This window comes from Amblyraja radiata, chromosome 3 (genome assembly GCF_010909765.2).
Source record: "Amblyraja radiata isolate CabotCenter1 chromosome 3, sAmbRad1.1.pri, whole genome shotgun sequence".
In the NCBI taxonomy this organism is placed as follows: Eukaryota; Metazoa; Chordata; class Chondrichthyes; order Rajiformes; family Rajidae; genus Amblyraja; species Amblyraja radiata.
The window spans coordinates 47,151,940-47,177,390 of NC_045958.1; the positions used below are offsets into that span (position 1 = coordinate 47,151,940).

At 43.4% G+C, this 25,451-nt stretch overlaps 1 protein-coding gene across 3 annotated transcripts in view; it reads right to left on the reverse strand.

Annotated features, from left to right (window-relative positions):
- Positions 1–24,126, reverse strand: part of cdc42se2 (CDC42 small effector 2) — a 189,031-nt gene extending 164,905 nt beyond the window's left edge. For 2 of the 3 annotated variants that reach the window (XM_033017765.1, XM_033017766.1), the window contains exon 1: positions 23,915–24,126. The gene's annotated coding sequence lies outside the window, so the exon portion shown is untranslated. Of the gene's footprint in view, positions 1–23,859 lie in introns of all 3 variants that reach the window. The other variant, XM_033017764.1, reaches the window with a different exon arrangement.
- Between the last annotated feature and the right edge of the window lie 1,325 nt (positions 24,127–25,451).

The window sequence follows — 25,451 nt, forward strand, 5'->3', positions numbered from 1 at the left end:
TCTATGTCCCACTTCGATTGGTGAAGGCGTATGGAGTTGTGCGGGGCTGGTCCCGACATCGCGCTATACTCCAAAAATCTTGCACTGTTCGAAAATCCCGTGCAACAACGGCCTGTCGGCCCGCAGCCGCATCGAGGCCGTACGCAGCGTCTTAACGGCGTACGCCTAGCGCGTGCCGTTGCATGATGACGTCACCGCCCAACGCCGTGCGACGTCCAAATTCAGTCGGCTCGCCTCCTGCCCAGCTGATTGGTGAGTTTGATGTCGGGCCCAGTCCCGCACAACTCCATACGCCTCCGCGGTTCGAATTGGGACTGGCCCCGCGAGGCCGTACGCCTCAAGCGACCACGTTTGGACGCGCTAGACGCATGCAATCGCATGCTGGTGGGACAGGCCCTTTACACATTCAGGAGAACATGACTGCAGGGCATCCAGCTTTACAATTGATGGATAACCAATCAATGAAATACTTCTTTAGTGTGAACAGGAGATGCTGCAACAATCATGCTGACTGCTCAGATAGATCACATTCTTTCCTCATGAATTGTGTGTCATCTTTAAAAAAAATGTCTTCAGAACAGCAACATTTTTTTGCGGTCATTAACAGACAAATGCAACAACTAACAGACAATTGTAGTGGAAACCACTAGCCACAAACCTCTGGAGGGTCATGAGCATTTAATGGAACTGGAGTGCAGCACGGAATATAGATTCATAAAGTCATATCACGTGGAAACAGGCCCTTCGGCCCCACTTGCCCACGCCGACCAAGATGCCCCATCTACACTAGTCTGGCCAGCCTACATCTAACCCGTATCACTCTAAACCTTTCCGATCCATATACCTGTCCAAATGTATTTTAAATGTTATTAGACCAATTGTGTCAACAACCCCCTCTGGCAGCTTGTTCCACATACCCACTACTCACTGTATGATAAAGTTGTCTCTTATTTTCCTACTAAATCTTCCCCCTCACACCTTAAACCTATGTCCTCTGGTTCTTGATCCACCTACTCTGAGTAAATGACTCTACCCGATCTATTCCCCGCGTTATCTTATACACCTCCATAAACCATCCCTCATCCTCAAAATGCAAGAACATCGCAGTTATTTTCTGATGCACCCAGGCCATAGCTCCCAAACTGGAAAAATGTTAGAGAAATTTAAACAAGGGCTGCATGGTGGTGCAGCAGTAAAGTTGCTGCCTAACGTCGCCAGAACCCCAGTTTGATCCTGCCCACGGGTGCCATCTGTATAGAGCTTGTAGTCCTCCCCATGACCACGTGGGTTTTTCCCGGATGCTCCAAAGACGTACAGATTTGTAGGTTAATTGGCTTCGGTAAAATCTGTACATTGTAAATTGTCCCCAGTGTGTAGGATAGTGTAGTGTGCGGTATCGCTGGTCAGCGTGGGCCTAAAGCCTGTTTCAGCGCTGTCTCTCTAAACTAAACTAAACCTGTCGGACAATTTCTTCACGTAAAGTGTGCATAAAGGAGCGAGCTGTCGGTGGAAGCTGTCGAGGCGCAAATACAGTGACGAGATATCAGACATTTAGGCAGAAATATGGATGGGAAATGTTTGAAGGGATATGGGCCAAAACTAGACAGATGGGACTAGCTCAGCTATAAAACCTGGTTGGTATGGACGAGTTAAGCTGAAGGGCCTGTTTCCGTGCTGTATGACCCTATGGGTAGAGTGGTAATGAGTCAGAGAAGCAGCAGATAGTACATCTGATGTAACACCAGCAATTGCGGACCCACAAAAAGGAGGTAGTGTAATCCCTGGGTGGTTTTCATCAGCAACACATTCATTTAGTTTTCCATTAAAGGGGAACTTACTAAGTTGTTCTGGGATAGATTCCAATGCATGTGGAACTATCCAAGGGCAATCAGTATCTGACGAAGAAACCATTAGTCACATACAAACCAAAACAGATCCCGACTTTGCCTCTCTCCTGATCTACACAGATCCTTTCAAGCTACCCCTTCTTTCCAACCCTTCCTCCTCCTCATTCATCCATTTTTTTCTTCTCTTCCCCACCTAGCCCCACCAGAAAGTAGTTGAGGCAAGTTCATTGGCTATATTTAAGAGGGAGTTAGATGTGGCCCTTGTGGATAAAGGGATCAGGGGGTATGAAGAGAAGGCAGGTACAGGATACTGAGTTGGATGATCAGCCATGATCATAGCGAAGGGCCGAATGGCCTACTCCTGCACCTATTTTCTATGTTTCTACCCCACCTGCCCATCTGCACACTCCCCACTGGGCCCCTTACTCCCTCTACCCCACCGTTCTCATCAGTCCAACACCCCTCGCTTAGTTGATTTCATTCTTCCTCTCTCAAATGTCATAATTTGCAGCCTTATTTTGTTTCCACATCCACCTCTGTCACTATCTTCACCCTTCTCTCCAAATGACTAAACTCCAATCAGCCCCTCTTTGTCTGGATACACCCATCGCTTGCCAGCTCTTGCCCCATCCCTTCCAGTCACCTCTTTATACTGGCCATCTCCCCTCTACTCTCTCAGTCCAGGTGAAGGGTCTCAATCATAAACACTGGCTGTCACCCAAAGCAAAGGTTCTGTGGGGAGAGGATCACAGACTAGGGTCCTTCCGCTGCTGAACAATGAGAGTCTGATTCCGGTGGGGACACCCCACCCCAAAGAAGGAAAGGGATATCACCCCAAGGGGGCACATGAGTGGCAATAACACTGCTACATGTAAGGAGAAAGAGAGGTGCTAACACTACTGGATATAACACAATGTAGATGCTAAGAATACTATAGATACTAAGAAGGGTAGCACAGTGGCACAATGGTAGAGTCGTTGCCTAACAGTGCCAGAGACCCAGGTTCAATCCTGACCACAGGCGCTGTTTCTCCCTATCACCGTCTTTTCTCCGTCTCCTCCCACATTCCAAAGATATGCAGGGTTGTAGGTTAATTGGCTTCTGTAAATTGCCCTTAGTACTAGGATAGAACGAGTGTACAGGTGATCATTGGAGTTAGTCGAGGCAGGCTCTTAAACTGCATTTAAAAGACACTAGGATAAGTATATGAATACAATAGGTTTGGAGGGGTAAGGGCCAAGTGCAGACAAATGGGACTAGCTCAGATGGAGCATCTTGATTGGCATGGACGAGTTGGGCTAAAGGGCTTATTTCCGAGATGTATAACTGTGACTTTGTGATTGAAATGGTGATTAGCAACAGGCTGCTACAAACATCTAGCCACATTTTAAAGTTTGGAGGTTTCACATGTGAAGCTTATTAATGTGCTGAGTTTGTTCAATGGCCAGTCACTAGAATAGATTAATAGCCTTTATTGAAGAAGAAATTTGCTTATGGATTTATGCTTCATTCACTTCTGGAATTTTATTTAAAAATAATTCCAATTGCTTCTTTCTGCTCCTCAGCTTGGTTACTGGGGGGTTATTGTCCACGATGATTTTTCAGTTGGGAATCCTGTGGTTGGGGCATTCTTGCGTGGGCTGTCAGCATGGGCCTTTATGCAGACAGCCTCGTCAATCAGCAATTCAATAGTATGGAAATGGGGCTGAGTTCATGTGCCTCAGGAACAATACAGACAGCCTTAATGTAAACCCTGAGCTCCCTACAGGGGCTACTTACAAATAGTCACAATAGCGCCTGATTTGAGCCATATCATGATTCGCTGGCGTTTCCTCTGAGCCGACCAAGGCTTAGTATCTGGGAAAGATTTGAAAGGTCCTGCAAAAATAATTCTTGCTGCGTTATGCTAAAATTACTGTTCGAGGTTCAGGAACAGATTTTTCTCTGCAGCCATCAGGCTATTAAACACTACACCTCCAAATAAGCTCTGAGCTACATAGACTTGGGGGTATTGGTTTTGTCATTTTGCACTATTATTGTTTCTTTGTTTTTATGTGTGTGTGTATGTATGTATACATATACACACACACACGCATATACACGGTATATATATTTAATATATTGTTTGCATAGTACTATACATATTTTGTTGTGCTGCTTCAAGTAAGAAGTGGGACATAAGACAATAAAATAATTCATTGATGTTGGCAGATTATTAGCTGAATTTAAATTGCACAATCCACATGGTAGAGCATTGAACACTCATCTCTGGTAATGCTCATTAATGGGGAATGCACTTGTCACTGTAACTAACATGTCCAGAAACTATGTATAAGGCTAACAGATAATGAACAAAAGCTCAGCTTGTCCCAGCATCTGCAACACATGCAGAAAATAACCGGCTGGATTATCAATAGTAACATCATAAATGGAAAGGAGGTTGCAAAGGGAACCAGGACAAAATAACAAAGATGGACACAAAATGCTGCAGTAACTCAGCGGAACAGGCAGCATTTCTGGAGAGAAGGAATGGGTGACGTTTTGGATTGGAACGAAGGATCTCTTGCACAATTATTCCACACTCACTGTAACTTGCAAGGGGAATAGTCATGGATTTATGCGAAGATGACTAATTTTGTCCATGAGGTTTGCTGCTGCCAACACTTATTCAATAGACTCTGTAAAAGAGATGTGTTTCCAGTAAAGTACATAGTTTACTGTGTGACCTGCCTGCACTAGCTCACTGTCTACCCTAGTGGTCTAAGTGAAGAAGGATCTCGACCCATAGCGTCACCCATTCCTTCTCTCCAGAGATGCTGCCTGACCTGCTGAGTTAGACCAGCATTTTGGGGATTGAGGTTGAAAATACAGGGTGGTAGATTGAGGGGGGGGGGGGGGGGGGGGGGCGGGCGGTTGCAGGGAAATGAGAATGAAAGAGATAAACAAAGAGAAAGGGAGGAAGTGAGAATGAACAGGAGAGGAAAAAGGTCAGTTCTCATCACATAATCCCACCTGAAGCTGATGCAGAAAAGAGTATAGTCCATATACAGTGCCCTCCATAATGTTTGGGACAAAGACCCATAATTTATTTATTTGCCTCTGTATCCACAATTTGAGATTTGTAATAGAAAAAAAATCACATGTGGTTAAAGTGCACATTGTTAGATGTTATTAAAGGCCATTTTTATAAATTTCGGTTTCACCATGTGGAAATTGCAGTTGTGTTTTCATTTCAGGGCACCATAATGTTTGGGACACATGACTCCACTGGCGTTTGTAATTGCTCAGGTGTGTTTAATTGCCTCCTTAATGCAGGTATAAGAGAGCTCTCAGCACCGAGTCTTTCCTCCAGTCTTTCCATCATCTTTGCAAACTTTTATTGCTGTTTATCAACATGAGGACCAAAGTTGTGACAATGAAAGTCAAAGAAGCCATTATGATACTGAGAAACAAGAATAAAACTGTTAGCGACATCAGCCAAACCTTGGGCTTACAAAAAGCAACTGTTTGGAACATCATTAAGAAGAAAGAGAGCACTGGTGAGCTTACTAATCGCAAAGGGACTGGCAGGCCAAGCAAGACAACAGCTGATGACAGAAGAAATCTCTTTATTATAAAGAAAAATCCCCAAACACCTGTCCGACAGATCAGAAACACTCATCAGGAGTCAGGTGTGGATTTGTTAATGACCACTGTCCGCAGAAGACTTCATTCTAGAAATACAGAGGCTACACTGCAAGATGCAAACCACTGGTTAGCCACAAAAATAGTATGGCCTGGTTACAGTTTGCCAAGAAGTACTTAAAAGAGCAATCACACTGGAAAAAGGTCTTGTGGACAGATGAGACGAATATTAACTTGTATCAGAGTGATGGCAAGAGCAAAGTATGGAGGAGAGAAGGAATAGCCTAAGATCCAAAGCATACCACCTCATCTGTGAAACAGTGGTGGGAGTGTTATGGCCTGGGCATGTATGACTGCTGAAGGTACTGGCTCACTTATCTTCATTGATGATACACTGCTGATGGTAGTAGCATAATGAATTCTGAAGTGTATAGATACATCCTATCTGCTCAAGTTCAAACAAATGCCTCAAAACTCATTGGCCGGCAATTCATTCTACAGCAAGACAATGATCCCAAACATACTGCTGAAGCAAAAAAGGAGTTTTACAAAGCTAAAAAATGGTAAATTCTTGAGTGGCCAAGCCAATCACCCGATCTGAACCCAATTGAGCATGCCTTTTATATGCTGAAGAGAAAACTGAAGGTGACTAGCCTGCAAAACAAGCATAAGCTAAAGATGGCTACAATACAGGCCTGGCAGAGCATCACTAGAGAAGACACCCAGCAACTGGTAATGTCCATGAATCACAGACTTCAAGCAGTCATTGTATGCAAAGGAAATGCAACAAAATACTAAACATGTCCACTTTCATTTACATGACATTGCTGTGTCCCAAACATCATGGTGCCCTGAAATGGGGGGATTATGTATAAACACTGCTGTAATTTCTACATGGTGAAACCAAAATGTATAAAAATGGCCTTTATTAAAATCTGACAATGTGCACTTTAACCACATGTGATTTTTTTTCTATTACAAATCTCAAATTGTGGAGTACAGAGGCAAATAAATAAATGATGGGTCTTTGCCCCAAACATTATGGAGGGCACTGTGCAGTAGATGCACCATGCGTAGAGTGTGGAAGGTCCTGAATGGTTCAAGGTTGAGTACGGTAAAGGCCTTCACTGCTGCATTCACAAACGTAAAGGCTCTGAATTATGAAAATTAACAGATTCTGGAAAATTTAAGCAGAATCGGTTGGCACTGGTGGACAACATTTCATGTGTCGACCCCCTGTCGAGGTTGGATAATACTACAGACGGATAGTGGTTTAAAAATAAAAGTAATAGAAATGAGAAAGATAAAGTGACTACTTCAGTGGAAAACAGAGAAGCTAAATGGCAGAAACAATATTAACATTAAATAAGGGTACAGATTCCATATCAAGTTTACTGAGCCTGTTATAAGAAAACTGATTAAATATTTATTTTAATTTGGTGCAATTTGAACTGTAAATAAAAGTAATTAAAAGCTATAAAAGTGCATTTAGTGAAGTAAGCCCTTGGATGAAGAGAATCAATACATAACGTTTCCTATTAATGTCAGAGACTTACGAGTGTGGCAAGAAGAAAGGGTCTTGTACCTCATTAAGTTATTTAGGCTGAAACATTGAAACGTCATGTGACAGGGTGGAAGCAGTTACGAATGCATTCTTAACAAGTTGGGTAATTCCACAGGACAGTGTAAATGAAAATTGCTGCTCGGCTACAAAATTGAAATTGAGTAATTCTGATGTCTGTGCTTTCACCAAACACGGGACTCACGAGAATGCTTGTTGTTCATCGTTCGCTATCAAAATGCTCTCTGAAATCAGACAAAGGGCTCACCACCAGAAATGTGGGTATGGCTCATAGAAAGCATGTGAATAGTGTTGGTTCAGGCTGCGTCGGAAATGACCCAAAAGTACACATTGGCCTCATTTTGTAGTTATAAATACGTCTCTGCAACATTTATTAAAAGCTTTGGGTTTTGTTAAAACTTTGCTTTACAATGGACGCGATGAAGTACTTGTATGAAATATATGAAAAAACTAAAATATAATGGAAAATCCATCTTTCCCACACACATAAAGCATCATGGCACACATAAACCGGTTACCTGGTAATAATCAAATAGTCTAAGGATGTAGATTAGTGACAAATATTTCATTTTCAATCATTTTTTTGATTTCATTAGTTAAAAGTATAAGTGTTGAAAATAAGGTTCCTCCATCACACTTCAGTTTCAATTTTATGTATATCGTGCTGGTTTTGGGGCCTTATTGGCTTTAACAGAGAGCAGGAACCAGAAGATCATAGTTTTCGTAAAAAAAGACGTTAAGAGTTTCTCCTCCACAGATTCTGCTAGACTTGAGAAGTGTTTCTTACCATTTCTGCTTTTTTCTCATGCACAAAGACGCCATGCTATCAAAAATCTTTCAACAATTAGCCTCTACTTGTATGTATATTTGCATGCTTGTTAGGGCGATTCCCCAAGTGGAGTACCTATGCAGCAGCTTCAAGAGACAGGGTGGGATGAAACTAGCAGCAATCAAAACTGCTTTTTCATTTAATTCTCTCTTCGATGACTCCTCATTAAAACCACAAGAGGTAATTTTCATTTCTCTTGAGGGTAGAATGCTAACAATTACAGATTAACAACTCTTTACAGATTGCCCAATTCCACGTTCATTCAAAGCCAGTCAGGCAGGGTTTCCTACAAGATGGGAAAGGGTTCAACTGGACCTGGATACTAAATTCACTGCATCAGTTTCTCATCTACACCAGAAGACACAAGGAACTGCAGATGCTGTTATCTTGAGCAAATCACAAAGCTGGAGGTACTCTGTGTGTCAGGCAGCACCTGTGGTGGGTATAGACCAGGGGCCGCGGAGCGTTTTTGAAAGTGCGAAGGCTGAGCTATCACTGATCACTGGCCTTGGGGGTACCCAGTGAGGGGGTGGAGCAACCGAGTGTGGGGAGGGTGTGGGAAGGGGGTGCATCCCCTCTCACGGTAAGGACTTTTTGAAATGTTATGTATTCAAATCATGTTTTAGTGCATTGCAGAAGTATGATTTCAGTGTTTTTTGTTTGAAGTATTTTTAAGATAATGTAGGTGCCTACATGAGAGATAGGAACAGGTGATTATTATTTTTGTTATTACTCGACCTCCAAAAAGTGGGGGATAATAATACAGGCCAACCCGACCTCAAAAAGTGGGGGGATATATTACCCCATCGCCCCCCCCCCCGGATCGACGGCAGTAGCTTCCACGGTACAGAAAATTTGACAAAAAAACTGTTATCATTTCAAGCGCTATTTTTTTCGTTTGTAGTTGGAAAAAGGGGCAAGAAATAATCATAACATTTCCTGATTTTGCAAAATCATACAAATTATGTTTTGCTCGGGGAAAAAAAAAATCAAGAGTATTTTGAAAGTATGCGTTCTCCTTTTGATATATATTTCATTTTGATTTGAATTTAGAATCATCAAACCATGACATTAGTAAAGGGGGTATATGTTTATGGAAACTTTACTTTTTTTAAACTAAGATGTTCGAGAAATCTAAAATGCATTAGAAATATATATTTCAATGCACTCTTGCGAAATGAGTCTCTTGCCCAGAGTAGGTGAATCGAGGACCAGCGGACAGGACCCAGGTGAAGGGGAAAAGATTTCATTGGAATCAGAAGGGTAACTTTTTCCACATAAAAGGTGGTGGGTGTATGGAACAAGCTGCCAGAGGAGGTAGTTGAGGCAGGGACTATCCTAACATTTAAGAAACAGTTAAAAGACTGATACATGGATAGGACAGGTTTGGAGGGATATGGACCAAAAGCAGGTAGTGTAGCTGGGACATGTTGGCGGGTGTGGGCAAGTTGGGCCGAAGGGCCTGTTTTCACACTGCATCACTCTATGACTACATTACACCTCCACCATGCATGAATGCTTCAATATCAAGTGGTCGAGTTTTATTGCCATATACTCAAGCATAGAAACATATAAAAATGGTGCAGGAATAGGCCATTCGGCCCTTCGAGCCAGCACTGCCATTCAATATGATTATGGCTGTTCATCTAAAATCAGTACCCCTTTCCTGTTTTGTCCCCATATCGCTTGATTTCGCTAGGCTCAAGAGCTAAATGTAACTCTCTCTTGAAAACATCCAGTGAATTGGCCTCCACTGACTTCTGTGGCAGAGAACTCCACAGATTCACAACTCTCTGGGTGAAGAAAGTTTGTCCTCATCCCAATCCTAAATGGCCTACCCCTTATTCTTAAACTGTGACCCCTGGTTCTGGACTCCCCCAACACCGGGAACATTTTTCCGACAGTTACAGTAAATGAAAGTCTAGCAGGCAAGCAGGATGCTTTCTCCAACCACCCTCATTTGAAGGCCACTATCTTCCACCGCTTTTACCCAGTGCTTGGTACCTACTTCCAGCAGCCACTAGTTGACCTCCAGGATGCACCGAGCCGCAGCCTGGTCCATGTCGGTCACCAGGGTGAATTGGGCGCAGGGACTCTCACGGCAGCGGCACAACGCTTCTGACACCTCCAACGCCCGGGATTCTTGCACTGAGGCTGCTCCATGGCCAGAGCCGCAGCGAGCGACTCGCCAGCCCAGCAAGACTATACCCATCTGACAGGTTAAACATTACACTAACTGACAAAAGATGGCCAAAGGACATAACTGCAGCAAATGTTCTTTAGGTAATATCTTTAAAGGTTTCAAAACGCCACATTACCGGACATTCAGATTAGATGTACGTGTTGTGAACGGCAATTAAGACACCCAGTTTGTACGACCAGATTTAAAATAAATTATTGATAAACGCTGTTTCCATCATTCCCACTTCAGAATTAACGTTAAAATTTCAACTGAAATATCTCCTGACCAAATTTGTGATGTATATGACCAACTGTAGAAGTAAAACTGGGATAAATCCAACGTATAGTTGTAAATGTTGCTCATTAAATAACTACAGTACTGATACTCCATATTAAGAGCATTGATTTGCAGTTAAAATTAATTCTGTTATAACGTGTCAACGGTAGCAGTGACAATCGAACCGTACGGTTTTAATGTTTCACGTGTTCACAATTTGATTAATTCATCTTTATGGACTAAAACAAATAATAACATTGGGAATTAAAACACATTTGATTGCATTCCGTTATCAAACATAGTCAATGTTCGCTCTGAAGACATTTCCAGCACACTAGGGTCAGGGAGGGGGGTGTGTGAATCAGCGCAGGATGAATAGATGGGGGGGGGGGGGGGGGGGGTTGATGGGGAGGGAAGCACAGGGGATATCAGTGAGGACTGAATAGAGGCGGGAATGGGGATCAGTGCGGGAGGGAGAGGAGGGGTCTCAGGATAAGGGGGGGGTGGAGGGGGGGCGTACAAGAGAGAGAGAGAGAGAGAGAGAGAGAGAGAGAGGGGAGGTGGGGAGGAAGGAAGGGCAGCGCTTCTCGGACAACATCGCCCCGCTGCTGCCTTGGCCGTCCCCGTCCACCGTCAAGTGCTGCCGCCAAAGGGGGAGGCGGTTGGGTTCTCCTCGCCACTGCTTCCCATTCTCCGCCAGCCGACAGGAAGATACGGGGCCGAGCGGTGTAGCTCAAAGATCCTATAGCTATAGGATCTTTGGTGCAGCTGCTTCAGACGGCAGAAAGAGGCCTCCCCATCCCTCCCTCGGCGTGCGAGATGGTTTGTTTTGAAAGCGGTTATCCCCGTTAGCAGAGGCCGCTATCAGGGAGGGGGAGGCAGGAGGTAGCAGAGCCGCTGCTGCTGCCACGGTGCGGGGCCCATCATTCGCTCCGACCGTCTATCACCACGCACCTAATATCTTTGCCCCGCAATACAGCCGTGGCCGACCCGAAACGTCACGTTCCTTTTCCCCAGACCCGCTGAGTTACTCCAATTTTTTGTGTCTATCTTCGGTATAAACCAGTATCTGCAGTGCCAAACCGGGCAAAATGACTAGGCGTTTAGGTTGCCCGGCAGTACTTTGGGTGGTCATTGGCACCCGGGCAACCGTTAATTTCGAGCCCTGTCCGGTAAAGACGCAATGGCGCAGGAAAGGGCGGACCGGCCCGGGGAGTGACAGGAGAAGAGACTAATCCGCACGGCGCTGAATGGCAGAAGAGGAGATCGATCTGCGCGCGAGTGGTTTTTAAGATTTTTAAACCTCGCTAACTTCTATAACATTCAACTGATCAGAACGAAACTTGGTGCACTCACAGCACAGGAGAACGGCGAGTGAGCTGCCGAAAAATCATAGCGCGATCACGTACCGTCTTTGCGCAAATAGAAAGACCGCGCCAACCGGAAGATAACAAGATCAGAGTTTTAGTTACGCATAGATTTCAAGTAGTTTCTCTTTTTATCTTTTCATCATTAGTCCCTGCCAGGCACCTTCAATAGGGAATTTTCCAGCCTTGATTAGTATCACATTATTAAGAAACTGGTCATTAGCAAAGTGGATCTACAACATGGGCATACAATTGGAACATATCGCAAGCAAGTATGATGCAAAAAAATACCAACTAATGACTTTTGTTTTACTGTTGACAAGGCTTTTCTTGATTTTTGAATTGAAAATCAGCAGAGCAACCAGCAGAGAGAGCATTTTAATTGACAAATCTAGGATATACTTTATTCCACACACGTCTACTCATCGCTGGGTTTCACAAACCTTTTATCAAAGCAAGGATCACTGTAAATCAAACTTTCGTTAAAATCTCAAATCTAATGTCATCATTCCAAAAGCTTACCTTCACATGACTTACTTGTTGAGTAACTTCTTTTTGAATAACATTGGTGAAGATCTTTCAGAATAACACTCGCGAATCATCAGATTTTGTGACAGGTTGCAGTCGCTCATCTTTCAGGTATGCAACAAGCCTGGGCTATTCTGGTTATAGCATGTTCCACACATATTATTACAACAAACTCAGACCAAGTTCAAAAGATGAGCACGTTTAGAATCATGTGATAACTCTTCTCTAGTTATAACCAGAAATCGTGTACTGTAATAAAAAGGAGCCACCATCAAATCTACCAAGTGCTCTCTAACTTCCTGATCAACAAAAAAAACCACAGCTTAACAGCTGTTTTTCTATATGCTCTCTATTTAAACACTGTAGAAATATGAGCTCAAAAACATTACTTTGGTAACTGATATACATTTTTTTTCATGTAAAACATTAGACTCCTGTGTACTCCTGCTTAAAGCACTCTGGAAAATGTTTGCTTGAGCCATTTCCTGCACTGCCAAATAACACGACAGGTTTAATTTTGGCCAAGAGTCACACAAACGGCCATTTCTGGCTTTAATCAAGCTTTAGCTCTTTGTGGTACATTCAGGCTCACAAAGTGGGTGGCTCATCCATCTTCAAACAAAAAAAATCTAACATCAAGTTGCCCTTGCTTTCCTTCCCTCTCCATCCCCTCCCCCTTCCCAGTTCTCCCACCAGTCTTAAGGCCCTGTCCCACTTTCCCCGAGTTATCACAAACTCTCCAGAGTTTTCCCCTTGATTCGAACTCGGAGAATTACAGTAATAGCCGTTCGTAGGTATTCAGGGCTATTTTTTTAACGTGGACATTTTTCAACATGTTGAAAAAACGTCCCGACTTACCTGATGCCCCTAGTTCCTACGGCTGGTATCACGAGCCGCTACGGATTCCATCGGGCTCCTACGAGCTCGCTACCGACATTCCCCGAGTTCGAATCAAGGGGAAAACTCGGGAGAGTTCGTGAGTAACTCGGAAAATTTGGACAGAGCCTTTACTGTCTCCGACTACATTCTATATCTGTGCTGCCCACTGCCCTCACATCAGACTAAAGAAGTGTCTCGACCCAAAACATCACCCATTCCTTCTCTTCAGAGATGCTGCCTGTCCCACTGAGTTACTCAAGCATTTTAAGTCTATTTTTAAAAAAAAGTCAGATTCTAGTTTGATACTCATAATAGCTACTTTTTATGTTGGTTGATAAATAAATAAAACAGATGGTAAACAGAGACAAGAGCATGGAAGGCTCATGGCCAAAGACTGATTCTGAACCTTCTACGATAACATTTGACCCATTAAAAAAACCATTGAACATATAGGAATAACTGATGATCATCATTCCTGATCCTGCTCTGGCTGAGCAAGAGAAGGAATAAACGTCACTATTGTCAGGGGTTTGTTCATACAGTAGCTGTCATCTTTGTTCCAAGTTTACACGGAGACAAACTTTGCAATCAAAGAACACTAATTTATTATCAAATCCACCTACAACAGAATAAGAAGAGTAGCACATATTTGCTTTGATCACAATCTTGGATTGTGCTTTCCAATTCAGACAACAGATCTACCAAATCTCACTTAGTTGCATATATCTAGCTTTATAATTACAGAAGTGTAGATATGAATATGTTTAGTTGTAAGGCTGACTCAAACCACGGGCTACAGATATGTGATACCTGATGCTGCTGAATGCCATAATACAGTCAAATGGCTACGTTCAAACCTGAAAGTAGGCAAATTGGATGATGCGTCCCAGTGCGACTGGTATCCAAAGGGTTGCATATCAACAAGACGTTGTAGGTTTTGGGGAAAATGGAGGAAGCTTGGCACATATATCAAAGCAGCACCAGCACTCGTTGGTGAGGCTGTTCAGTTCAGGTCACCCCTGCTACAGAAGAATGTCATTAAGGGGGAAAGAGTACAGAGAAGATTTGCAAGGATGTTGCCATGGGCCTGCGTTGGGGCGCAGGAGTCTGAGGGGCTATTTTGTAGAGGTGTATAAAATCATGAGGGGCTGAATGTACAGAGTCTTTTACCCAGAGTAGGGGAATCAAGAACCAGAGGATATAGGCTTAAGGTGAGAAGGGAATCCCCCTGATGCAGGAGCTGATCGCACCGATGTGGAGGGCCAAAACGCCTCCGGCTATGTGAGTCAAGATCATCCCGTCAACAGAGGGTTCAAAGATTATGGGGTCCAGACAGGAAAGTGATGCCAAGGCCAACTATCAAACAGTACAATCTAGCTGAATGACATAGAGGCCTGAAGGGTCTGTGTGGCTAATTGCAGTTCCTGTCTGTCATGTTCTTACATGGCAAGGCTACTCTATATGAGGTCTAATTCATTGAGGTCCAACTCGTATAGAGACCTGCTTCATTATTGTGAGATTCGATAAAAAAAAACCAGGACTAGATATTTAATAAAACTTAGACCAAATAATGAACAAATAATCTTATTGGTTTAGGAAAACCTTTCCAATCTTCCTGTTAACATTCAGCCCTACTTACCATTGTTCAGAAAAGACGTTTTTTAGCGTACTGGTCTTTATTCACTGTTAAATCCCTTTGTTGGCCCAAATTTTCAACTGTTTAGAAAACTGAGAATAAAAGGACGTCCCTTTAATAAGCAGATCAATGCAATTCATTGCCACAGACAGTGGTGGAGGCTAAGTCATTGAGCACTTTTAAAGCAGCGATTGACAGGTTCTTGATTAGTAAGTGTCAAAGGTTACAGAGAGAAGCAAGGAGAATGGGGATGAGAGGGAATGATAGATCAGCAATGATTGGATGGCAGAGTAGACTTGATGGGCTGAATGGCCTAATTTTGCTTCTATGATTTAGAAAGGAATAAAGGAATAAAGGAGATGGAAATCAAGAGATTGAATTGCTTGAAAAGTGCTTGACTTCAAGTAGTTACTTTGTTTTTTTGTTGTTGCAATAGCTGGGATATGGAGACAGGTCCAAGCTGGTAATCGATGTACCGTACGTAGTATATTGATAACTTAATTTTACAAAATTATTTTCCTCAGTATCATGACCTGGTATTAAAAAAATGTATGACGTGTTTAACTGGTTACTGATTAACAAAATGGCTAAAAGTAGCACAACATCATTTCTCTACCATCTCCATAGATTCTGAAAGTGAAAGCAGAGCAAACAATTTCTTCTTTTTCAGACTACAATGTTCTTCATGCAACCTTTTGACCTCGCTCATATTTATGCAAAAAAAATGTTTTACAGGAGCAAATTAATGTTGTGCTAATTGTAAGTTTAGGACTGAGATGAGGAAAAACTTTTTCACCCAGAGTTGTGAATCTGTGGAATTCTCTGCCACAAATCCAGTGGAGGCCGATTCACTGGATGTTTTCAAGAGAGAATTAGATTCAGCTCTGAGGGCTAACGGGATCAAGGGATATGGGGAGAAAGCAGGAACGGGATACTGATTTTGGATGATCAGCCATGATAATATTGAATGGAGGTGCTGGCTCGAAGGGCCGAATGGCCTACACCTGCACCTACTTTCTATGTTTCCAGCCATGCTATTCATAAACCATCAGTTGTTTTATAAACCAAGTCTTCTTGCTCACTCAGATTTAATGGCAATTTATTTCACTCTCAGCTGACATTTTAGGTGATTGTTTATACACTCTAATTCACAAATAAATAACTGGGTTCTTGTAGCAGCCAACATTAGACTGATGATCTGAATGGGCATTTATAATGGTTAAGAGGCAACAATGGCCTGTTGGTCAAACCTAAGCTGCATTACTTACACTCAGTCATTATCTGAAAGTAGCAATGGATCAGCACCATGAGAATGGAAACACTTGCTTTGTGCATGATAAACCGTACCATTAGAATAGTCTGCACAAATATAACAATCATCTAATCACATTTTCACGCATTCCCAGGTGCTTCACGAGAATAATCGGACACAACTAGACATTAGGACAGGTTAAAATCTTGGTTGGAGAGATTGCTTTATTCAGAAACACCTCCAAGTGATGGGACAGGGAAGTGGAAAGGGACATAAAGGAGTTGTAGTACTCTGGAGGATGACAGAATTCAACGCCATAGTATGGCAGGGGTGAATAAACCCAAATCTGGAGGAATGTGGTCTTCCCGCAGTATTGCGGAAGATTACAGAGAAATATCGTGTCCAGTTTGGTCACACTGCTATTGGAAAGGTGTTGTTAAGCTGCAAATATGCCGCCAGGACTTGAGCACCTGAGCAATAGGGAGAGGTATTGCAGGCCAAGACTTTATTCCTTGGAGCACAGGAGGGCGCGAGGTGATCTTATAGCAGTATATAAAATCATAAGGGGAATAGAGAGGATACATGCACAGAATCTTTTATCCAGAGCAGGGGAATCAAGAAGCAGAGAACATAGGTTTAAGGGGAGAGGGGAAATATTTAATAGGAATCTGAGGGGAAACCTTTTCACACAGAGGGTGGTGGGTCCATGGAACGAGGGGGTAGTTGTGGCAGGTAATATAACAACATTTAAAAGACAGGGACAAAGCGCTGGAGTAACTAGAGGGGTCAGGCAACATCTCTGGGGAAAATGAATAGGAGAAAATGAAAATTGTAAAATTTCTCCAAAGATGCTACGCGACCCACTGAGTTGCTCCTTGTGTTTGTCCTTGATATACTCCAGCAGTTGCCATTGTAGAATTGTCCCTAGTGTATAGCGAATTGAGGAGGAAGTTGGAAAATGTAGAATTAATGTGAATGGGTCGGCAAGGACTCAGTAGACCGAAGGGCCTGTTTTCATGCTGTATTTCGAAGTTTAGTTCAAAGCACTGTGAAGTAATTATGACTCGGCGAAACACGGCAAGCAGCACCTGGAGGAAATGATATTTGAGCAGTTTTGGATGAGATCAAACTACTAAAGTGAGCAAGATGAGGAGTTTGTTTGTACAGGGATAGTCAAACCGGATCATTGTTCCAGCAGCACAAGTGCGGAAGCATATAACCAGGCAACTTCACTGAGGTGGATTAGCTTTGTGTAAGAAGGAACTGCAGATGCTGGTTTAAACAAAAGACAGGCACAAAAAGCTGGAGTAACTCAGCGGGACAGGCCTCATCTCTGGAGAGAAGGAATGGGTGACGTTTCGGGTCGAGACCCTTCAGACTGAAGGGATAACTTTTTTTTTTTTACACGAAGGGTAGTGGTGTATGGAACAAGCTGCCAGAGGAGGTAGTTGAGGCAGGTATTATCACATTTAAGAAAGATTTAGACAGTTACATGGATAGGGTAAGTTTAGAGGGATATGGGCCAAAAGCAGGCAAGTGCGACATGTTTGGCCAAAGGGCCTATTTCCATGCTGTATGACTCTATGACTCTAACTGCTCAAATTCCACATTAATTTTAAAAGCAATAACATTTTATGGGGTAGCTACTCATATGTAAATTGTGGGCACCACCCATTAGATTAACTTCTGAGGCCATCAATAATAAACTCCTGCAATATTGTCTTATTATCTTAACAATTATGCTATCTGTATACCAGCAGGTGGTTCTAGGTAGGTTTACTCACTATCTAAATCTGGCTGAATGGAGTGTCTACACAAGGTGCCAAATGGAATATACACAAAACGTCCACCAAGACTCCACCAGCCCAGATTCAACCACAACTTAGACCTTTTTTATTTCATAGTCCACAACACAAACATGAATTACAGCCCTAGCTCCATGAAACCTGACAGATGCTCTGTGAAGCGAGAAACTATCAAACTTTTAACACCATGAAGCTAAATATGTCCTACGAATGGCAAAGCTCTGGGGAGTGTTGTAGAGCAGAGGGATCTAGAAGTGCAGGTACATATTTCATTGCAGCGGCCGTGTCTTTGGATATTTTTAAGGCAGATTATTGATTAGATTCAAGATTCAAGATTCAAGAAGTTTATTGCCACGTCAACAAGTTGATAGGAATGTGTCTTGGTTCGCTCTCAGACAGATACAATACAGTACAATACAACCACCACATACACCACAATAAATAATACAGACAATACCGTACGAAGGACAATATTTACAGGAAGGACAGTACCCAGCAGCGTCATGTTAAGCGTAAGTGCAAGTGCAAAAGAAAGTGCAGAGTGATTAGTGCAAATTCAAATATCTGATGGCTTGGAGGTAGGTGCTGTCTCTGAAGCGAGATGTTTTACTTTTAATGCTTCTATATCTCCTTCCTGATGGGAGGAGATTAAAGGTAATGTGCCGGGTGAAAGTGGTCTGCTAGGTTTTTTTGGCCTTTCTGGTGAGTCTTGTTGAGTAAAGTGATGTCACTGAGGGAAGTCTGCTGCAACCGATTAGTGAGGGTGTCAAGGGTTCTGGGGAAAATGAAGGAGAATGGGGTTGTGAGGGAAAGAGAGACCAGCTGTGTTTGAATGGCAGAGTAGACTTGATGGGCACATGGCCTAATTCTGCTTCTATGACTTATGCACTTATATTTCCTCACAGTGTGTCACAGGTAGATAGGGTGGTCAAGAAGGCTTCAGCACATTGGCCTTCATCAGTCAGAGTATTGAGTATAGAAGCTGGGAGGTTATGTTAGAGTTGTACAAGACATTGGTGAAGCCACCTTTGGAATATTATGTTCAGTTTTGGTCACGTTGTTATACAAAAGATGTTGTTAAGCTGGAAAGGGTGCAGAGGAAAATCACGAGGATGTTGCTAGGACTCGAGGGCCTGAGCTATATGGAGAGGTTGGACTTTATTCCTTGGAGCACAAGAAGATAATGGGTGATCCTATTGAGACGTATAAAGTCACGAGGAGACTAGATAGGGTAACTATGCACAGAGTCTTTTACCCAGAGATGGGGAATCAAGAACAACACGATATAGGTTTAAGATGGAAGGGAAAAGATTTAATAGGAGCTTGTGGGTCAATCTTTTCACACAGAGGATTGTAGGTATATGGAATGAGATTGCAGAGGAGCTTGGTGAGGCAGGTACTATCACAAAATTTAAAAGACATGTGGACAGACACATGAATAGAAAAGGTTTGGAAGGATATGGGCCAAATGCCGGGAGGTGGAACTAGTGGAAACAGGGCACGGGGAAGTAGGGCCAAAGGGCCCGTTTCCATGCTGTATGACTATGACTATGTGAGCACTTTTGGACTCCATATAACCATATAACAATTACAGCACGGAAACAGGCCATCTCGGCCCTACAAGTCCGTGCCGAACAATTATTTTCCCTTAGTCCCACCTGCCTGCACTCATACCATAACCCTCCATTCCCATCTCATCCATATGTCTATCCAATTTATTTTTAAATGATACCAACGAACCTGCCTCCACCACTTCCACTGGAAGCTCATTCCACACCACTACCACTCTCTGAGTAAAGAGGTTCCCCCTCATGTTACCCATAAACTTCTGTCCCTTAATTCTGAAGTCATGTCCTCTTGTTTGAATCTTCCCTATTCTCAAAGGGAAAAGCTTGTCCACATCAACTCTGTCTATCCCTCTCATCATTTTAAAGACCTCTATCAAGTCCCCCCTTAACCTTCTGCGCTCCAGAGAATAAAGACCTAACTTATTCAACCTTTCTCTGTAACTTAATTGTTGAAACCCAGGCAACATTCTAGTAAATCTCCTCTGTACTCTCTCTATTTTGTTGATATCCTTCCTATAATTGGGCGACCAAAATTGTACACCATACTCCAGATTTGGTCTCACCAATGCCTTGTACAATTTTAACATTACATCCCAGCTTCTATACTCAATGCTCTGATTTATAAAGGCTAGCATACCAAAAGCTTTCTTTACCACCCTATCTATATGAGATTCCACCTTCAAGGAACTATGCACGGTTATTCCCAGATCCCTCTGTTCAACTGCATTCTTCAATTCCCTACTATTTACCATGTACGTCCTATTTTGATTTGTCCTGCCAAGGTGTAGCACCTCACATTTATCAGCATTAAACTCCATCTGCCATCTTTCAGCCCATTCTTCCAAATGGCCTAAATTGCTCTGTAGACTTTGGAAATCCTCTTCATTATCCACAACACCCCCTATCTTGGTATCATCTGCATACTTACTAATCCAATTTACCACACCTTCATCCAGATCATTGATGTACATGACAAACAAAGGACCCAACACAGATCCCTGAGGCACCCCACTAGTCACCTGCCTCCAACCCGACAAACAGCCATCCACCATTACCCTCTGGCGTCTCCCATTCAGCCACTGTTGAATCCATCTTGCTACTCCTGCATTTATACCCAACAGTTGAACCTTCTTAACCAACCTTTCATGAGGAACCTTGTCAAAGGCCTTACTAAAGTCCATATAGACAACATCCACTGCTTTACCTTCATCAATTTCCCTAGTAACCTCTTCAAAAAATTCAAGAAGATTAGTCAAACATGACCTTCCAGGCACAAATCCATGTTGACTGTTCCTAATCAGACCCTGTTTATCCAGATGCTTATATATATTATCTCTAAGTATCTTTTCCATTAATTTGCCCACCACTGAAGTCAAACTAACAGGTCTATAATTGCTAGGTTTACTCTTAGAACCCTTTTTAAACAATGGAACAACATGCGCAGTACGCCAATCCTTGGGGACTATTCCCGTTTCTAATGATATTTGAAATATTTCTGTCATAGCCCCGGCTATTTCTACACTAACTTCCCTCAATGTCCTAGGGAATATCCTGTCCGGACCTGGAGACTTATCCACTTTTATATTTCTCAAAAGTGTCAGTACTTCTTTTACTTTGAAACTCATAGTATCCATAGCTACTCTACTAGTTTCCCTTACCTCACATAATTTAATATCCTTCTCCTTGGTGAATACAGAAGAAAAGAAATTGTTCAATATCTCCCCCCATCTCTTTTGGCTCTGCAGATAGCTGTCCACTCTGTCTCTCCAATGGACCAATTTTATCCCTCGTTATCCTTTTGCAATTAATATAGCTGTAGAAACCCTTTGGATTTACTTTCACCTTACTTGCCAAAGCAACCTCATGTCTTCTTTTAGCTTCTTAAGATTCTTTTTACATTCCTTATACTCCTCAAGCACCTCATTTACTTCATGCTGCCTATAATTATTGTAGATCTCCCTCTTTTTCCGAACAAGATGTTCAATTTCCCTTGAAAGCCAGGTATCTTTCCAATTTTTACTTTCCTTTCAACCGAACAGGAACATAAAGATTCTGTACTCTTAAAATTTCCCCTTTGAATGTCCTCCATTTCTCTTCTACATCCTTCCCATAAAACAAAATGTCCCAGTTCACTCCTTTTAAATCATTTCGCATCTCATCAAAGTTAGCCTTTCTCCAATCAAAAATCTCAACCCTAGGTCCAGTTCTGACCCTCTCCATAATTATATTGAAACTAATGGTATTGTGATCACTGGACCCGAAGTGCTCCCCAACGCATACCTCCGCCACCTGTCCCGTCTCATTTCCTAACAGGAGGTCCAGCACTGCCCCTCCTCTAGTAGGTACCTCTATATCTGAGGAAGGATATGCTGGCTCTGGGGAGGGTCCAGAGGAGGTTTACAAGAATGATCCCAGGAATGAGTAGGTTAACATATGATGAGTATTTGTCAGCACTGGGCCTGTACTCGCTGGAGTTTACAAGAATGAGGGGGGACCTCATTGAAACATACAGAAACATACAGCTTGGATAGAGTGGATGTGGAGAGGATGTTTCCACTAGTCGAAGAGTCTAGGACTAGATGTCATAGCCTCCGAATTAGAGGTTGTTCTTTTAGGAAGGAGATGAGGAATTTCTTTAGTCAATGGGTGGCAAATCTGTGGAATTCTTTGCCACAGAAGGCTGTGAAGGCCAAGTCAGTGATAATTTTAAGGCAGAGATGGATAGATTCATGATTAGTACAGGTGTTAGAGGTTATGGGGAGAAGGCCGGAGAATAGGGTTAGGAGGGAGAGATAGATCAGCCATGAATGAATGGCGGAGTAGACTTGATGGGCCAAATGGCCTAATTCTACTCCTATTCCTTATGACCATGACTACATCTTCATGTCTCATTGACTGTGACATGTTGCCAACTCCTCTGTATTTCCAAGTTGTGTTTTTGTTAATTATGGGAGAATAGGTTGGCAACAGTGAAGGGAATTCTTCCCTCTCCCTAATTACCATATCTATGGCATGCTCCGTACTAACTTATACTTTGGCCTTCTTAGCACTCTGGCATTGTCCACTCTCTGTCTGTGACTTTATTTGTGCAGTGTACACACTTTTAATACACAAATTTGTTTTAATTACATTCTCCGGTTATGCTCCCTTTCTGTTTGGTGGCCTTCAGCACTAACTTCAGTTGTGTTTACACAACTTCTGTATTTTTTTTTAATTGAAACATAAAATCTTACATAAAACTTTTGAAAGGTCACATCCCGAGTTAGCGTTGACAAAACTGGAGGCAAATAAATCAGGCTAAAAGCCATTTAACCGCATTACATTCCATAGTCAGGAGACAGAGTAACTAACTTTGAAAATTACTTGCCAGGAGCCAAGCAGCAGCAGCTGGGAGCATGCATCCAGAGCCACATTTAACAATGAGACTGCAGAGAATGAAATGATCCCCACTGTAAACAGGGAATTAATGGCTGCAGAAGCTGGCACTTTATAGGGATGTCAACAAATAGGGGATGAAATTGAGGGGGGGGGGGGGGGGGGCTCGATGGTGCGAATGAGATAGACATGCAATTTGGGGGGGGGAGAGAGATATAAAGCAGGTGTAGCGACAATAGGAAGCAGTGGCCAGAAAAATGGGAGCTTATCTCTATCACCTTCAGCTGCTGGGAATTGGAGGCTGGGTCACCTGTCAATTATTCTACAGTGGAGAGTTACTCGAGATATATTAGTTCAGAACTCCCTGAACGTTCGCAGATATCAGCGATTGCGGTATATAGTATGTTCACCAAGCTTACGAATCATACCAAATCCGAAATTATTTGTTTTTAAATTAACAGCGCGAAGAAAGCATCTGTATTAAAATAGTATCAAAGCGTGCGCGGCATGAAATCGATCATTTGGAATATCTGCAATTGATTTTTCTCGGAGTTGGTGGTCTTGCACATCTCCACCCCTCAGTCCTTGTCTACCTGCTTACTGCGGCTTGAGAGGGAAGCAGCGAAATTGGTATTGGCTCAGAGTCTGAACGCTGCAAATCTGTGGTACATCGCACAGAGACAGGCGCTTATCGCAGCACTCACCCACTCCGACCAAATCTCCAGAAAGCTGCCGGTTAAACATCTTCCTCTTTCATCTGCAGCAAGACTCTTCCTTTCTCACACACTATTCACCAGTTTCTAACACCAGCCCACCGAGGTTGCAAAGCAGGAGTAGCAGCTTTAGTTTAGCAAACAGTATTTCAGAATGGATGCAAATATCTCAAGAGCCTAAATTCACAGATACAACCCGGTACAATATGAAAGATGCAAATCTGAAGAGAGACAAGCACTGTCAAAGCCCACACCGGCGGAAGGCAAATAGAGGTTGATTATTGCTAATGGCCATTTAAAACGGCACCAGTCCTGCACCCTGAGCGATGCCACTACTGCCAATGTCAAGCCCTCTCTCCATGGGCAGTGAATGAATGCAGACTTCACACCACTCACCCGGCTTCAGCAACAGAGGGGACAAAAGCTTGAATATAAAGCGAAGCCCACGCACCTTCGGCTGCTCCGTGCGCTGCCAGCCCGGTCACTCCGCGCTGCTTCCCCGGCGCCGCTTCCCTCCCTCTCCCACTCAGCTCAGCATTAAATCATTGCAGGGGGGGAAACGAGAAGATGGCGACTCTAGGCTGAGTGTGGGGGAAGATTGGGAAAAAAAAACCTCCGCGGCTTTGAAAGAAAACCGAAACAGCGAATAATGAGAAAGAAAGGAGGAGACTGCGGGTCCCTCCTCCCTGAAACACACAGAGGGGCAGCAGCGCCTTTGCTGGTCTCGCTTGGGACAGCACCGCCACCGCTGGGCATTTTCATAGCTCGCTTCACTCATTGCTCCAGGCACCAAAGCCACCCATAGGGAATAAAGCAGGAATGGGGTACTGATGTTGGATGATCAGCCATGATCATATTGAATGATCGAAGGGCTCAATAGACAATGGGTGCAGGAGGAGACCCTTCGAGCCATCACCGCCATTCAATATGATCATGGTGTATCATCGAAAATCAATACCCGTTCCTGCCTACTCCTGCACCTATTTTCCATGTTTAATCTGCTAGGTACATGGATAAGAAAGGTTTGGAGGAATATGGACCATACGCAGGCAGGTGGGACGTGCAAAAGCAGCAAGTTGGTCGGCATAGGCAAGTTGGGCCAAAGGGCCTGTTTCCACGATGTATGACTCTATGACCTGCTGGGTTATTCCAGCACGTTGTGTTTTGCCCAGAAGTAATTAGCGGGTCAGGCAGCATCCTTGGAGGAAATGGATAGGCAATGGTTCGGGTCTGGATCCTTCTTCAAATTTACCTCCACAGATGCTGCTTGACCCGTCCAGTCCCTTCAGCACTTAGTGCTTTGCACAAGATTCCTGTATTTACCGTTCCTTGTGTCTTCCTGAATTTTGGCCTCTTCAGAAACCCTAACTTTAATTTCCCCGTTATTGGCGAGTGTGGTTTAAGCCACCTTAGTTGGAAGTCTTGGGAATCATTGTCTAAATCCCTCTGGTTCTCTTTTTGGTTCTCTTTTTGTCCTCCTTTAAGCAGGGCCGGATTTAGATGAAGAGAGGCCCTAAGCTATTTCACTTGTGAGGCCCCCCCCCCCCCCCCCTCCCAATCCCCCACCCCCACGACTAGAGGACCATGACTACCCGACAGTGACAGTGTGACACATTTAGATCCTACTGTATGTTGTCATTAAACAGTTGGTTTTAAAATACATATTGGATTCACCGTGGAACGGGCGATGCTTTACCTGGATCGCAGTTCGAAGCTCTGGAGTGTTGGGCCTGCTGCTTCAACATCATGGAGCTGTGGTTTGCGGAGCCCCCAGCCTCGGGCCGTGCTGATTTCAATATCGCGGAGCCCTGGGATCCCTTTGCCGAGAGCCGCCAGCGTGAATCTCTGCCCAGTTCAGCCTGTGGACTTTGGGAACTGCGGTCTCCGCCGTTTCGGAAGTCCAAGCAGCTGAGAAGGTTCTCCCGTTCCGACGTCGGATGGTGACCTCCAAATTTAATTGTACCAATGGCCATGAGGGGAGGTCCAAG